At 30.6% G+C, this 16,839-nt stretch overlaps 1 protein-coding gene and 1 long non-coding RNA gene across 4 annotated transcripts in view; one reads left to right on the forward strand and one right to left on the reverse strand.

Moving 5' to 3' along the window:
* The window catches only part of Glurb (metabotropic glutamate receptor B), a 323,110-nt gene that overhangs the window by 72,960 nt on the left and 233,311 nt on the right, over positions 1 to 16,839 (forward strand). The window lies entirely within an intron of this gene.
* Positions 1 to 16,839, reverse strand: part of LOC138185788 (uncharacterized) — a 273,806-nt gene that overhangs the window by 59,189 nt on the left and 197,778 nt on the right. Inside the window, exon 1 of one of the 3 annotated variants that reach the window (XR_011174710.1) lies at positions 10,185 to 10,318. The exons of the other annotated variants lie outside the window; for them this stretch is intronic. This is a non-coding gene — a long non-coding RNA (uncharacterized LOC138185788). Of the gene's footprint in view, positions 1 to 10,184; positions 10,319 to 16,839 lie in introns of those variants that run through there. 3 annotated transcript variants of the gene reach the window in all.

Below are 16,839 nucleotides of genomic sequence, written 5' to 3' on the forward strand. Positions count from 1 at the left end.
AAGATTATTCTTTTAATTTAGGTATGAAACTCTTTGTATGAAAGTAAGACGAGATTAAAGAACATAGAGCACGTAACAGATATAAAAAAGTATTTCATAAAATCTACGATGAATTTGAAGTATATAGTCGGTTCTAAGGAGGAGTAACGAATCTCTAAAATCATTACTTTTGAATTATTTGCAGAGGTCTAATTGTAAACGAAAGCTATTGATTAAAATGGCGATGGAATAATCACACAACAAAATTATATGATTTAATTAGAGCAACACAGATATATCACAATTCAAAATTTCAATAATAAAGGCTTCCCAAAGAAATTTTTTCTTCATTAATAGAGATCGTGGACTACATTGAAAAAAAAATAAATTTTTATATTGTTAAATAGTCGATTAATGAATAATTTTCCATCCTTTTGCTTGAGTCACTTTTCTAAGAAACCAACGATATATTCTGGCGAATAGATATTTCAGAAGATTAAACATAATGTCTGTGTTACATATGTATTTATGTATATTAAAAGATTTAATTTGAAGAAGTTCGGCTTTGAGTTTATGTTGAATGATACACGACTTGGGGACTTGAGACCGTCTTTTCTAAATTACGGTATGCTCCAACACACAAAAGAGTAATAAATTGTCCAAACTATAGTCATCCTAACTTTCCCTTATACTAGATATGTATCATACATGTATACTAAACTTATGTTCCGCTTTTAATTCTTCATGCCAATAGAATCCCAAGAAAATTCAATCTGTACCAAAAATTCTCTAAACCCTATATTCTGGCTAAGCAATTCCCTTGGAAGTATAAAATAGAGAACACAGACATAACTCACACACATGCCAAATTTTCCTAAGAAAATAAATAAATTTCTAATAGTATATCTATTAATGAGTGGAGTAGGAAAGTTAGCATAAGCTGTGTCTTTATTCCTCAATATATTTCGACATTTGTCAGGCGTTTCAATTTAATAATATTCAGAATGAAATTTACAAAATTATTATTAGGTTCAAAAATAGTACGCATTATTAGATATTTAGTTTTTAAAAAATTGTATTAAATTCATTGTGAATTTAAATTAAAAATAAAAATAAAATTTATCAGATTTCCCACCATCAGTCATTTCATTTCTCACCATCGATTAAATTTGTTTTCACTGCAGTAATAACTGAACCAATACGATAATTTCAAAACTATTCCATAATAATACATTCAGAACTGCCAAAAGTTTATATTAATTTGTATTAATTAGCTCTAAAAATATTGGCGTGTAAATCGTAATCTGTTTTTATGGGACATCTCCCTTTGTATTTCTGACGAGAGCATTTTTTTTTATTAAATCTTCCGAATCGATTCGTTGAACCGACCAACGTTCATGGAGAAACAAAGAAATCAAGATTAAATGTTGATACAACATGCAGTTCGATTTCTCCTGCCGTGAAAGAGAACTGCTGCATCAGATTCAGTATCAATCTATTATTCACGACTCTTCTTTTGTTGACATTTGTATCACTTTGTAGAATAAATCCATTGTTATATTGATAGTAGAATAGCTTGAATTTTCCACAGTTTCGTACTTTAATATCCGAACACAATATTTTCAAATATAGGTAACAGAAATGAAAATTTTAGATTTTTAAAAGATTGTTTCAAGTCCTTTTCTACTCGAATTTTTAATTTCACTTCAGGAAAGATTGAAATTTCTTATATTGTTTGATCTAATTCGTTCAATGAATTTATAATCGAAATAAGCAATTACAATTATCAGTAATTTAAATATATAAACCAATAAAAATCAAATACGTTACCTAAACGTGCTATAAATTCATAGTCAACTAATAATCGTAGTAATAAACATTTGCATTTTTGCATATGAAATTTGTACCTCTTTTTCTCTTGTAATATATATAATTTAAATATCGAAACTGCTCTCTTATTGCAGCAAAACCTTCAATTGTGTGTAGTAAGATGTATGACAAAAATATAAGTCTAAAATTTTTTACAGAATAATATATTGCATTAAAGAACAGTTGTTCGCGTTTGTATTAGGAAAGGTAAATACCTGAACATAATAAATCTCGACTAAAATTTTTATAATTTTAATTATGAATTAATAAACTTCCTAATATCACAGTGACGTATTGTGTCGCCTTATAGCGAAAGTATATAGCTTGAAAATTTGCAAGAAAAAACGTTAGAATTCTTATTTATACATATCTATTTCTATTTACTCCATTCTATTTTATATCAATTTTTTATATATTTTATTATATATATGTATATATTCCTATCATCACTGATAAATATTTAGAACCCTAAAAAACCAGATGACCCAAAATTTTAAAAATTCTCTAAGATATAAATCAATGAGCTGAAAAGAAGTACGACATCCGAATAAAAAAGTAAACAACGGTATGCTGTTTTGATCAGTCTGGTTCCAGCAGCTCTGCTCTATCCTCGAATTTATAGCTGCGCTAAATTTATGGATGTTTGGTTTAAATCAACTTCCCGTGGCTGTTGCTGCACTTTAAAGCCTTTTCGAACCAACTACCTTCTTTCATAATATGCTCATAAAGCAAACCGGATGTACTGATCAAGGCCTGTTAGCGACGATGAAATCTATCTCTTAACGAAACTCCTTACCAGATAATACCACGAAAAGATTTTCATTTTCACAATTATCGACGAGAAAATATTATCGGATAGCAATGACAAAATTTCGAAGAATAAGATTTAAACATCGGTATTCCAAAATAATTGACGACAAAATCACGAAATAAAGTATATAGTATAGGGAAATCTGATGGTTCGATATGTCGCGCATAATGCAACCCCGTACAGAGCGTCTTACCATAAGACTCTTACGTTTTATCGTAGTTTGCTCTTCAAATACATCCAAGAACGGTAGGTGCGTTATTCACGAGACACGAATAAACTTCGAACGAATGTTAGCCAACGGAATTCTTGAATGTACACATAAAGCTAGCATAAGTCGCAGGTGCCAACCGATATTACTAGCAGGTATGAAACAGGTATGAACGAACATGAAATACAATACTATGAAATTAAATTTAAGAGCACAAATGTACCGAATATGTATATATATATTCTGTATAAAAGAGTATAAAATATTCTAATAAAAGTACTCGTTGTAATACTGGACAGGTAGAACAAATATCTATTTAGTTATGTTTATGAAAATGTATACTATATTACGTAATTATATTATATTATATATTATATAAATATTGTATAAAGATATAAATATCAAATGTATTAAAATTACCAAAGATTCATATGATTTTAATATCGAAATTATTTGTAATTTCTTACAAAAACTTTACAATACTTCTTCATTTGTTCCAGTACGACTTTCAGTTCCTCAGATAAGCTTCTCAATTGGTTCGTGTAAAGAGAAACGTAATTTTCGACTGCTTCTTATTTCTTTCCTTATCGGACACTCGGATCTCTCACGCGTACGCATTCACTGATCTGCCGCAAGCTCGTGCACGTGACGTAGTCAGTGACAAGCGTTGAGTCAGCAGATTACTATTGCTATTTAGGACGCGCGAGTTTCCAGGAAAAAGTCGTAGGGTCTGACAATCTACTCATGGTATGCGTTCTGTTGCATATAAACTTCCACGTTCCATATATTCCAGACGGAGCGAGATATTAACTTGATACAAAGTGCGTTTAAACTTTACGTTTTGACACTTTACACTATCGTCTGAAACCGATATTTTAAATAACAAAAGCATAGAACTAGATAAATTAAATGTTTTTAAGAAAAATTTGGTGAATTTTCTATTAAGACAAAATCTGTTTCGTCAAATAGAAATATAAACTTATCGTATCTTTTCTTTGTAATTTTCATATCCAATTTTGTTCATTGTCATTTTTCCTAGTATTAATGAACAACTTCCGCAACAAGGTTAATATTCTTTCGTAAATGATTTTATGTCTCGTGTTAATACTGTCCTGTGACTCCGCGCACACTCTACATAATTTCGTTGCAATATACGTCTAGTAAACAGAGACTTGTGCACTTAATTCCCTGATACGTCCACAGTCTTTGGCATAATGCAGCTAGCAGACTTAATTCAACGAAAGCTGTTAACTGTACCTGGGATAAAACGCGCTCGGCAGCTTTTACGTTTCTTTCAATTAAACCCAAAGTTTCTTCGTCGTTTGTCCTACTTTCCCTTAATCACGTAGAAACAAAGCACAAAACAATAAATTATGTATATTCCTGTAAAATAAAGATCAGAGAAAACAGAAAGAAACTTTCTAAATGGCGGGTATGATATTTGTTCGCGCTCATATTATAGAATTAGAAAGTTTAAGGATTTGGAAGTACATAATAATGGAGCGGAATGTTTGGAAATGCGAAACAACGCGTGGCGTTGTCAGAATTCTATACGAAAAGTCGCGATTTCCTATTAAACCGACCTAACTTATAGTTTAGGCTCTCAGAATAATTGGTTCGTACAAGTCAAAGAATTAGATGTGTAGCGGCACTCGACAGCAAAAACTTACCAACGGGTTCTGTCCCGTGGCTTTTTACACAAAGACCCTATCCTAAGTCGGATGACGGCAGCGCAGTAGTTAACATAATTGATTACGAGCGCTTTTAAGACCTAGGTTCGAATCCCGGCACTCATAGTCCTGTTTTTCACAATACGTAATTGAGAAGAAGGCAATCCGGACGAAGACAAAAATCTTATACACCAGCAGTAGCATTATCACGACCTATCCACCTCAGATGCATGCCAAGCGCAGCTCGAGAGATCAGAGAGCTATGGGAGTCGAGTTCCTAAAACTTTCCTACAAGCAGCGCCGTGTTTGACGAGTAGCAATTGCCTATTGCCTCTACGCTTACACAAGTTTTTCAACTTAGAAGCAAATCACCCTAATTGTAAGTACAACTGTTATGTTCTAGCTAAATTAAAATTTCAGGAATTACAACAGTGGATAAACAGAAAATATAAAAATATTTAACGCGATCGTCCGAATGTAATCTTTTTCATAAATTGACGTTAAATTGACGTAATAGTAAAGAGATAAATAACACTGTTCAATATGTATCTAATCTGCAACCTTCAATAAGTGACTCTTCAAGACTTTTGTGAGCTGGACACGAATCTGCAAACCGTTTCTTCCCTAGGACCCACAGTTTCTGAAACAATCAATTTTGAAAAAATTGCAAATTTTCATCTGTGGAAACGTTTAAGTACAAATTAAGTACAAATTTAATACGAAAATCATTTCTTTTATTACCGATCTTAATATAGATCAAAGTATTCAAGAGATGTGCTTTTTTGTATTGCTACAAGATAATAAGAACGTAAGAAATATCGTACGTAAGAAATAGCGTAAAGAAAGAAAATATCCAAGAGCACTAGCTTGCTTTTAAACTAAGAACAATGGGTACTTGTAGCTATCAAATTACTACCCGGAAGCTCGGCCCCAGACTGCCTAGAGTACTATAGTTTGCGATGGTAGTGTACTAGTATTACAGACCATATAACAGAGAAGAACTTGAAGTGTCACGCACAGAGTTCGATAATACGCCTCCTACAGACGATGCTAACAATAAGTGGTTGTCTGAAAAACTGCTGCTGTGCGGCATAGGTTAAAGCATGTGGACCTAGCAATGAATAGTTTCATAAAGAAGTAGATTCTTCCTTCAGACAATTCGAAATTATAATATGTTATACACTATTATATAATATTTTATTCCTGTTTCTTAAATGTTAGATTGAATATAGGTAAAAGGCATAACTATTTTTTAAACTTAAATACTCAACTAAAAATTTCGAGAGAAATATATCAATTTAAAATACTAAAAAATACTAAAAAAATCTTGAATAAAAATTCAGATCATTATATTATGTATCATGAATATCGTGATATTATATAAATGTTCTTAATTCTTTTAAATGAAAAAATTTAAATCTCCGGAGAAGTACCCTCCATTTTAAATCTTGAATAAAAATCTCAATAACAGCTATCCTGAGAGAATTTACATTATGTGGCTCATCTCGACTTTTTAAACATAGGATTGGATATATGTAAATAAAAGTAACCCACTTTTTCTTAAATTTAAATATCTAACAAGAAATTTCAAGAGAAATTACATTGAAATCTAAATTTTTTAATAAAAATTTTAGTGACTCCTATCCTACGGGAATTTATATTATATACTTTTATATTATCTTGCTTTTCAAATGTAACATTGAATATAAATAAAAAACATGCTAAGCAAGAAATTTCAAAAGAAAATACGTCCTTGAAAAGGAGCTCGAGCGATTGAAATCCCGAAACCTCAAACCCAAGTGACTCAAATCTCCTGAATTAGAAATCGTGTTTAACTCATTTACGTTCTACTTTTCTTTTCCGCCATTACTTTTTCCTTGGTCTGCATTTTTCTGCTTCAATTTCCCGACACAAATTCGCTTGACTGTTACGACAAACGAAGTAAGACGGGTCGACTGTTTCTATCGGAGTAAAAACAAAAGGGTCGAAAGGAAGTTCAGTAGCCGGTCTTCGACTTCTTGCATTGAGGAATCATCCTGCAACCAGGTTTACAGGCTTCAGCAAAGAGAACCAGAGCTGGATTGCGAAATTTCTTCGTCCTTCGAACTGCCTCGGTGAAAAGTTTCTTTCTTCGCTGGAAAGGGCGTGCACCGTAATGTTCGAAAGTGCCTTATAAAGCTTGAAAGTAGCAACTCTTCGCCGAAGTATCTCGTTTCTTCGTTCGACAGTCAATCGCTAAGTCGCATCGTTTATTTACCGTGAAAGTTTTCGAAAAACTTCCACTGATTTCTACGAACTTTGAATAGAGAAGCGGTTGCTTTCATTTCTCGGTAAATATTTTTGCGAGTCGGCAAGTTAAACAGGCTAACTGGCTTGCATTTTGTGAAATGGAGATAGTCAAAAGTGGTTTCAAGGTTAAAAGCTGCTGCATTCTCTCCGGCTATGCTTCCGTCTCATTTGTTTGCTATTTTACTTATTTCTCTTTTTTTTTTATCCTGTAATGCTTTGAATTCTCGTGGGTTTAAAGATTTGAGATGGACAAAGGCTTGAAAAAATATTTGAAAATTTTGTATACGAGAAAACTTGATCTGTAATCTTTAAATTATATATGTATAAAAAGATTTCAAGCAGATATTAATCAGATAATAGGCACCTTTCCTACTATTCTTTCATTCTTCCCACACTTCTTTCTTTTTCATTCCAATTCTCTCTTCCATTCCTTCCTCCTATTCCTTTATTCTGTTCTCTTCTTCTTTCCTTTCTTTGTTTCCTTGTTCGATTCCTTTTTTCTATTCATTTCATCTATTTCTTCCTTCTATTCTTTCCTTTTATTGTTCTTTTACTCATTTTTCTACTCCTCCCTTTTATTTCTTCCTGTTTTCTATCCCTTTCTTAAATTCCTTCTCTCTATTTCTACATTGCATTCCGTTCTTCCTTTCCGTCTTTCCGCGTGTTCTTTTCATCCTTTTTTTTTTTGTTCTCTTTTCTTAGTCTCCTCCTTAAAAAAATTAGCTTTTTACCCACATCAGAAATGAAATATTATCCGTAAAAGGAAACAATCCTGTTTCTGTGACAGAACACACTTGACCAAAAACTCGAAGGAACTTTATCGAGCTTCCGGAGAGGATATTTCATTGCCACTATATCAGCCACCTCCGACAGGAGGGATGGTAATGTAAACAGTTTAGGAATTCGACGTATTTGTACACGGAGTTCTGACATCGTGAAAAATAACGCTAATCAATCGGAAGCTTTCGACAGAAGCTAAAAAAGAAATTTGTGAACACCATGGGCCAAAGTGGAACCACGCGATGTTTTCCCGCATAATGGAGTTGACAAAAGTCCCCGTGTTTCTAAAAGCGCTGATTTATGAACCGTTTAATACGATTTTCCCTCGGTCAAAGTTATATTCCAGATATCACCTTATATAATCCTATCACATTAATTTATCGTGACAGTTATTCAATGTGATAATAAATACATAATAATAAATGTAAATCTTTATTAAGAATGTTTCGAAAGCACAGTAACCATTTTAATTTTAATTCAAAATATAATCTTGTATGATTAATTTAATAATTTAGATTATTCAACATCATTGTGAATACTGACATATCTGAAGGTCACTTCACAGCTCACTTCGTAGCCTAAAATCCCTGAAATACAATTTAACCGACCATAAATCACAGAGAATCCCCAGAGCACAGTGATAAATAATTCTCTTAACTTTCTTCTATATTCAGAGCTGAAGCGACTAACTAAGATAGAGACTCGCGAACTTTGACTTTCGATTGGACCACACCAATCAGTAATTTACGGAACATTTACATGTATTTTATTTTTGATTTTCCAAGTTAAGATATATATGAGACTATTATTTGAAAATAACTTATTTGATGTTGATATTTTTCATACGTTATGTTCAAGCTAAGAATAATAAATTAGTTGAAATGATTTATCGTATTTTGTCTAATTTACTTTATCTTTAATTGAATAAAAATTTGATTACGTCTAAATGGAACGATAGCAGTACAAATTTAGTTTGCAGCAAAGTGACGACAGTAACGACGGTTTCAAACGATAATTTTACCGGATTTAAAGTTTTCTGAACAGCGCTTTGTGTTAGTTAACCTTGCTCAAGTCCCCAGCAGACCACGTTTCCGCTGAATTTCACGCCTTTAGCACAATAAAATAAGGCGAATGAACCACTCAATCTTGCACGAGCATACAAAGACACGACAGGAGTAAATTAAACATCGTTTATTTAACTCTAGTCCTTCAAGAACACGTAACTACGTTTAACTATTGTCCAGCGTGAACAAGAAACATCTTACGCCTGGAATTGTCGTGCGAAAATTCTAGTTAATAATTCCCTGCATTGATTTAACGAGCAAAGTCTTACGTAGTTGAGACACTGCAGTTGGGTATAGTTGGGTACTGACATTTGAAATCGTCTGAAGATTTAGGAATATTTGTGAAATAACAATTGCCTCTGTTCTTAGACATTTTTTAATTTTCAGAGTTTTGAACAACCAAATTTCCAAATTTTCTAATTTTATAATTGATTAATTATCTCACTTTCCAGTTTACCTTCTTACTAATTTTCTAATTGTGTGATTTTCTACTTTCATAATTGCCTAGTTCTCTAATGCTCTAATAATCTAATTCTCTAATTCTACAAATCTACAATTCTCTAACTCTCTAATTATCTAATTCTTCAATTATCTAATTTTCTAATCTTCTAATTCTCGCTAACTCTCTATTTTCCTCGTTTTTTAAATTTTCTACGCTATCTCTTATTGCGCTTTTCTTAAAATTCAAATAATCTTAGTCCAAAAAATGCTATCTAACTATCTTTAGTCTGTGTACATGCTATACGAAAACTTTTTAATTAAAATTGAGATAATATAAAAGTCTGAGACTTTAACGTGACGATACATGATTATTATTTAATTAATGATTTTATGGCGTATGTGATTGTTGGAACGTGATACACACATACATTTAGTATTGTTGCGTAACATTCGCACATTTTCGTTAATATAGATTCATGTGAAATGTGTTTCTGATTATAATTAACCAACGGTCAATCAGGTGTCACATATCTGCAGATAAAATAAATTACGAATATTTACTGCTCGTCACAGGTGATTTATGTAATGCCATAGAACTCGAACGAAGCAACAGAAGTAAATCAATAAACTGTAATTAGAAAGCTAATGACAAAATATTTTTGCAATATCTGCGAACCTTAACTATTTTTATGTTAGTTTTCAAATATAAAAAAGAAATACGAACGTGTTTAAATAAAAAAGCACTTTCAAATGCAAATAATGGAAACAATTTCACATGTTTTAAAATTAAAGGAATGAATTTTGAACGCTCCTAAATTGGAAAGGAATTTCAAAGGATCTAAAATTCAAAGAAAAGAAATTTCGATCGTTCTGAAATTAAAAAGAAAATGGGTTTTAAACGCTTTCAAATGTAAGAAAACGAATGTATGATTAAAAAATAACAGATAGAAAATAGCAAGACATTTCAGTACAAGAGTTAATTTACGTTTCCACTGAATATATTTGCGGTTTCAATTCAAAGTGAGATTCGTTGTGACTTATCGCTCTTCGATGTCCTTTTCAGTACTACATACCAAGTGTAATTGAGACTACCGTGGCTTCTTCGTGTTACTGGATCTCTTTGCAAAGATTCAAATTACACAGAGATATTTTCAGTTCTGTTTCTTTGATGGTTTGTAATCGATGGAATCAACTCTGTCAAGCGCTTATTCACTACAAACCAGACCAAAAAATATTATTCCACTGGAAATATCACTCTGACATGGAGCTTAATTGGAAGTCAAATTAATTAGAAATTTTAAGCTACAAAACATACATCATTTTTTGAGAATTTTAAATAATTTATATACAATAATCATTACTTATTAAAATTTTTTAGTTTAAGAATAACTCTGGAGAAAAGAAAATGTTTTCTTATAAATATTTGCAAAGGTATTTATGGAATAAAATGTAAAAATTTGTTATTAATAATATTCAAAATGTTTGTGTATACAGTAGAATATCTATGTATCTGAAACTCGGCAAGGTTTCAAGTAAACTGAACTGAAACTGAGAAACTATGTGACTCTTTTGTTTGCGAAGAATTCCTGCGAGCATGAAAATTTAAGAGCGTACCCAAGAAATTCTACCTGCTTTGCCTCGGTACTATCTATATGTTCAAACAAACAGTATAAATTTTTTAGAAGGAAAACTGTATGTTACATTGAGAAAATAAACGAAGAAGAAAGAAAACTACTCAATTAAAATTTAATAATTTACTATTCATGTAGTTCAGAGATCTTTTTTGATCTTTGAATTTCAACTTAAAAATTCTTAAATTTTTTTAAGAGCTTAATAACCTTGAACTTCGGGATTCTGAATTTATCTATAAATTTCAAAGGAACTCTAACAAAACTTCCAACATCCGTAATACAACATTACTTTCATCAGCTTCACCACCATCACCCTCACACAAAGACTCAGTTATGAAGTTGAACAAGTAGTAGAAGCCTAACACTGTCAGACAAGACACTGAAATTGCTTCTCTGAGTACACCCTTCCAACTTCCTCGACTTCCTACTTTAAAACGATTTATCCGTCGAATCGATGCGATATTAAAACCTTCTCGAACCGAATTTCCTGCCTCTAACCCCAAAATCGACTTTCAGAATGTCATAAACTTGAGAGACTGAATCAGTTTGATATAATCATTATTTCTGGACTACATGACTGTGAGTTATGCGTTACAGACAAGATTAAGCGTCAGACCATGTGTACGTGTGGAAATGATTCCACTGCATGTTAAAGAATTTTAAGATGATAGTATTTTCCATAATAAAGAATTTCGACTAAAGATAAAGATGTATTTTATGACTTCAACATTGGGCTGCGAGGAAATTTATAAAGTTGGGTTCTTCTTTAAATTTACGTCATAAGGAACTCATTTGCTTCAGTAATATAGTCACAATGTAGTTATCAGATATACAAATTAAACACTATTGCTACTATTAATTAAATAGGCTTGTAACTTCTGATTTATTTTCCAGAAAAATATCACTTTTCTGTTTATATTATTATATGAAAAACTAAATTATCTGCAGCATTATTGTATACAATTCGTTGACAAGTTTTGTCGTTATGAGTTCGATCAAAAAAAAGAATTTTGTGTTTAGTCGCTTAATATTTAAATACAGTATATAGTTTTTTTACAAATAGCTTTGTTCAAACGACGAGAAATCATGTCACTCTCCTTCAATAAGTTCTTTTAATTATTGTACTCCTACATAAAATGTACGATGTATGTGTATTCACGGTTTGATTATGTCAAGCTGTCACTACTTATTCGTACGTTTTTCTATATTTTTTTATAATGTCCAACGAATAATTAAATAATCAATAAATTATAACAGAAAAATATGACTCTAATATTTTGACATCGCGTACATTACGAAGTTGTTTTGTTTTTAGAATGATATAAAATAAGAAGAACATATACAATAGAAATCCTATATTCGAGATCGTGTTCTCATTTAATATTCTGATTCTACATGCTATCGATTTAATATACTTACTCAAAATTCATGAGACTATCGGCCATATCATATCGTATTAACCTGCATAAAATTGAGAATATCTACTTTTAAAAGATTTTAAATTGATTCCACAAGTCGAATATAAATAAACTTCATACAACTTTAGTTTGGAGCAAAACTCTTCGAATTGATCTTTTATTAAAAATTATGTGATTTGTTCTATCGATTATATAGATTTTATAGCAACCATAAAAATAGGAAACATGGCAATAATTTAGGTTTCGCGATTGATATTTTGGCAATATAAGCAATAGCCATACATTTTATATCGAAATCAATAGAAATTTTCAATTATTCACAGCAGCAACGAAAATACTATTTACATTGCACATAAACTATTCAATCGACTTCATAAACAGTCGTTATTCGTCCTTCATAAACACTTCATTGGCCAAAGTATTTAACTTGATAAAATTGTGCTAATTTAACTGAGCAAAATTAACTAAAATTAAATTAACTGAAATTAACTAAAATATAATTTTCTAATTAAACGGACAGATTAAAATATTGAAACAACCTTACGTTCTTGTGTGACGCACAGTAACGTAATTATTAAATAAAGGAAATTCAATTAATTCGTTCCGTTTTAACGTAAAATAATTCCCTACGCTAATAAGCTTGTTAAAATCATGTACGAGTATTTCAAAATTCGTAAACGTTGTACGATTTGCATAATTTTATGCAGCGTACTTTACTAGAATACGATGCGACATTTACAAACATATCAAGAGGATTAAAACGGAACAATGATCTGTTTAAAGTAGAGTTCTTTTCTGGCTAAAACTTTATTATTGGAAATTTTCATGTGAAGGAAATTTTCGTTTGATAAGATTATTATAATGGAATTTGCACAAATATACGTTCTTCCTATTTTATTATTAAGGAATATAAGAAAGGTTTATAATACGATTGAATCAAATATAATAAATATTTTCGTTAATCATGTTTTATTTCAAGTATACTTATACTGTATATTATATAGCATTAAAGAGGATTTTTTTCTCATAAAAGGTAAAAACAAATCGTATAAATGTTTCTACCATTCTTGCATTATTTCAAGCATACTTGCATGTTTCGTACGCCATTAACCAGATGTATTCTCCAAGAGAAGCTAGAAAATATAATATCTCTACTGCATGATGCAATAATATGGAAAAGTCTACTTATAAAACAAAAATATTTCACTTATAAGAATAAAGAGAATAACACTTGGAGCTATTTTAATAAAAATGTTAATAATATTTCTACTGAAAGTGATAAGAAATAATCATTAACAATTTGTTTTTCCTATAAATTTAACAATTGTGCTATCTTCTGAATTCTTCTGTTCTCTTAATTCATTTTAATTGAGTTAATGAAAATTTATGAATTAAAAGAAACCATAAACAAATATGACCTATCAGTATCGGATTGATTTTTAATAATATCTAATTGTTTAAGGTTATTATTTCGTATTTAGATCACGTAATGACTTCATTTGACGAAAAACACATGATTCTTAAGAAATGTAAAGTAGAAGGAAAAGAAACACACAAATAGAAGAATAAAAACAGACCAAAGAAAATACATGACTTTTCTTTCTCGAGGAAAGCAACGTCTTTTAAGCGAGACATCTCTAAAAGACAACGAAAATTACTACTGCCGGCTTCAACATTAACAATGAATATTTCCACTTCTTAAGATGATTACCATATCAAGGATGATTCTTTCTTCTACTTTTTCAAAGAAAAAGCAAGAAATTAGGAGAAATAAGAATAAGATATACAAAGAATAGAAAGGAAAGAAACGAGTTAGGGGAGTTTTTCTTCCCTCGCATCTATTTTTCTTTTTTTTTTCATTTCCTTTCTCCTTTCTTCCAAGACATTTTTATCTGCTAAGTAGAATAGTCGTCATCTTCCTTATCATGCTAGTGTTTGGGGATAATTGTGATTTCCATATCAGACCGACTGTAATGTTACCTTTAAAGTTACTCTTTACCATTGGGACTCGAGAACATACCGTAATAAGAAAAAGCCTCTGTTTTCGCAGAGTAATGAAGTTTATTGATTTTTTAGTCTACAATTTCAAAATAGTGTCACGAAATGTAATTTTTCGTCGTCGCTTCTCATTTAGGTATATTATTCTTCATGAAAATTGTTTTCCTTCCTTAGAATGAAGAATCTTCGTATGTCTAATCTTCTGATAAAGAATCTTCGTGTATTATTCCATTTCTATATTGCTAGAAGATATTTTCTTTTCATTGATAAATGATGTTGATATAGAACTTCCTGTTTTATGAAAGTTTTATTAAAAAGAATTTGTCAGTGTCGAACATTTTTAATTAATATAGTATTATAATAGATGTATTATATAACACATATAATATGTCTTCAATTAATAAGAGACATCTATTTTTTAAATAAGAAGTTATCTACTGAGAAATTATAGTTTCTCATTTTACATCATACAAGGTGAGCCTACTATGAAATATTTGTAATAAGTTAGCCTGAATCTAAAAAATAGCACCCAAACATTACACGAAGTTCTAAAAATGTACATACAAACAGCGTATAAAATTTTCTCAAAATAATTCTAATTTCTCTACACGAATGATTTAAGACCAACTTCCTGAGAAAGATTTTAGTAATCTATTATATTTATTATCTATATATTAATCTATTATATTAATATTTTCAACTGGAAAACTAGCGCACGAACATTACTTGTAATACATACAAAATGGATACTTTTAACCCAAATACTTGAAGGGTATACATCATCTCGCCAACACATATTTCACAGGAAAGTAACTTCGTAAGCTAAACAACGAAAAACCTCGCAAGAAAGATTCCACGATTTTTCTAGAAAATTATTAAACCATCGAAACACGAGCAACCATTTAAATAATAAATGCGGTTCGTTTTTTGTGCTAGTGACTCTACTCATTTCATTTTTCACTCCAATAGTTTCGTTACGATCGCTCTTACGAAGATGAAAAAAATTTCCCCTTCAAAGTTCCATAATATTTCTTCCAGATCTCCTACATTTTGTATATATGTACTTGTTACAATGATATATCTCCTAGCAAGCATTGTGAGTCATGGTAACGCTTGCTACGCGATGCTATACCCTAGAGAACAGCCGCGATTTTTAGTTCTTCGCGAGCTCGTCTTTCAATATGTATGTTTCGAACACGACCAGTCGACATTATTTACTATGATATTTTACATCTGTCTACAGTCTCTATAGAAGTTCACACCTTCGTGGTTCTATTCCTACAGAATACTCTACGATATCTTTTTATTAAAAATATTCTTCGCTACCTGTACTTGAAAATATCAGTTTACATCTCTCCTTTGCAAATAGTTATGGCAGTTTTATTGGGCTGTGGGTTTGAAGATAATACGTGCAATTTTTTGGATAATAGATTTCTATCTACTTTTGAAAGTTACTTTCCGTTTATTTTAGTATTCTTTTGTCATTTAATATTACTGTGGTTTTATTTTTACATCAATTATATTATATTATATTTATTATTATTAATTTATTTATATATAATAATTAATTTATTTATATATATTTATATATTTATTTATATTAATTGTATATTAATTGTATATTAATATATTATCTTAAAATATTTTTTAAAATGGTATAGTTATTAATAGATAATCTTAATATTTAATATTATCTTGAAATATTATTTAACATTGCTGTGATATCATCTTTATACTATTTAGATAATATTAATTTTACTATTTGGTAGTAGATACTTGTAATATTTAATATTTAATAGTACGTATTTTTAATGTTTAGGTATTTAATTAGATTTAATTCAACTTTGCTCCAGATATATATCACCATAAAATTTAATTCATATAATTTACACCGTCTGTCAGATTTAACTAGTATTTAATTTACGATTATGTTATTTCTACTAAAAGAATCTGAGAAGAAACGAAATAAATCATTGAAATCTATTAGAATATTGTGATCCACTAGAAGTATATGACTACATATCTCACATTAAACATTATGTTTAACTTCTTTCTTTTCGAATCAAAAGTAAAGTAAAAAGAATCGAGCGAAACAGTATCTAGAGTCCACAGAATCACAAAGGGTTAACTTTCCTCGGTGATTTGACCTACTTAAAAGTTTCTCCCTGAAAATGACTATGTCTACACTTTCCTACAATGTTGACTCGAATGGGATCTTTTAGTGCGGCAAGTTTATAAAGCTATTAAACAATTCTATCAAGATGAATTTTCGTGTCTTGGTGGTGCACTCGAAACACAAACTGTTCTACTAATTCATAGTTACAGGGTATTATTAGTCGTGCACTGAAATCATCAGACAAAAAAAAGGAATAGGAAAAAAGATAAAAAAGATAAGAAGAACAAACTATTTTCTTTCATGCGAGACAATTGGAACATGAAGCGTTCTCTTCTTTTATCTTTAACGAGTAGTTTCTTTCGTTGTTTTGCTGCCATCTTCTTCTGTATCGCTGAGAACCCTTTGTCGGGCAGTCCGTGAAAAAAATTTCGAGTGAACAGGGCCAGAGGAACTGAAGAAGTACATAAGAGTAAATTCAACGCAGAACTGCTGGCCGTATTTGTGTACTAAAAATGAAGTAGAAAAAAAAGTTAAACACGTTAACTGCTACGCGATTTTTAGGTAT

Source organism: Bombus flavifrons, chromosome 12 (genome assembly GCF_040668555.2).
Source record: "Bombus flavifrons isolate JBK064 chromosome 12, iyBomFlav1_principal, whole genome shotgun sequence".
NCBI lineage: Eukaryota > Metazoa > Arthropoda > Insecta > Hymenoptera > Apidae > Bombus > Bombus flavifrons.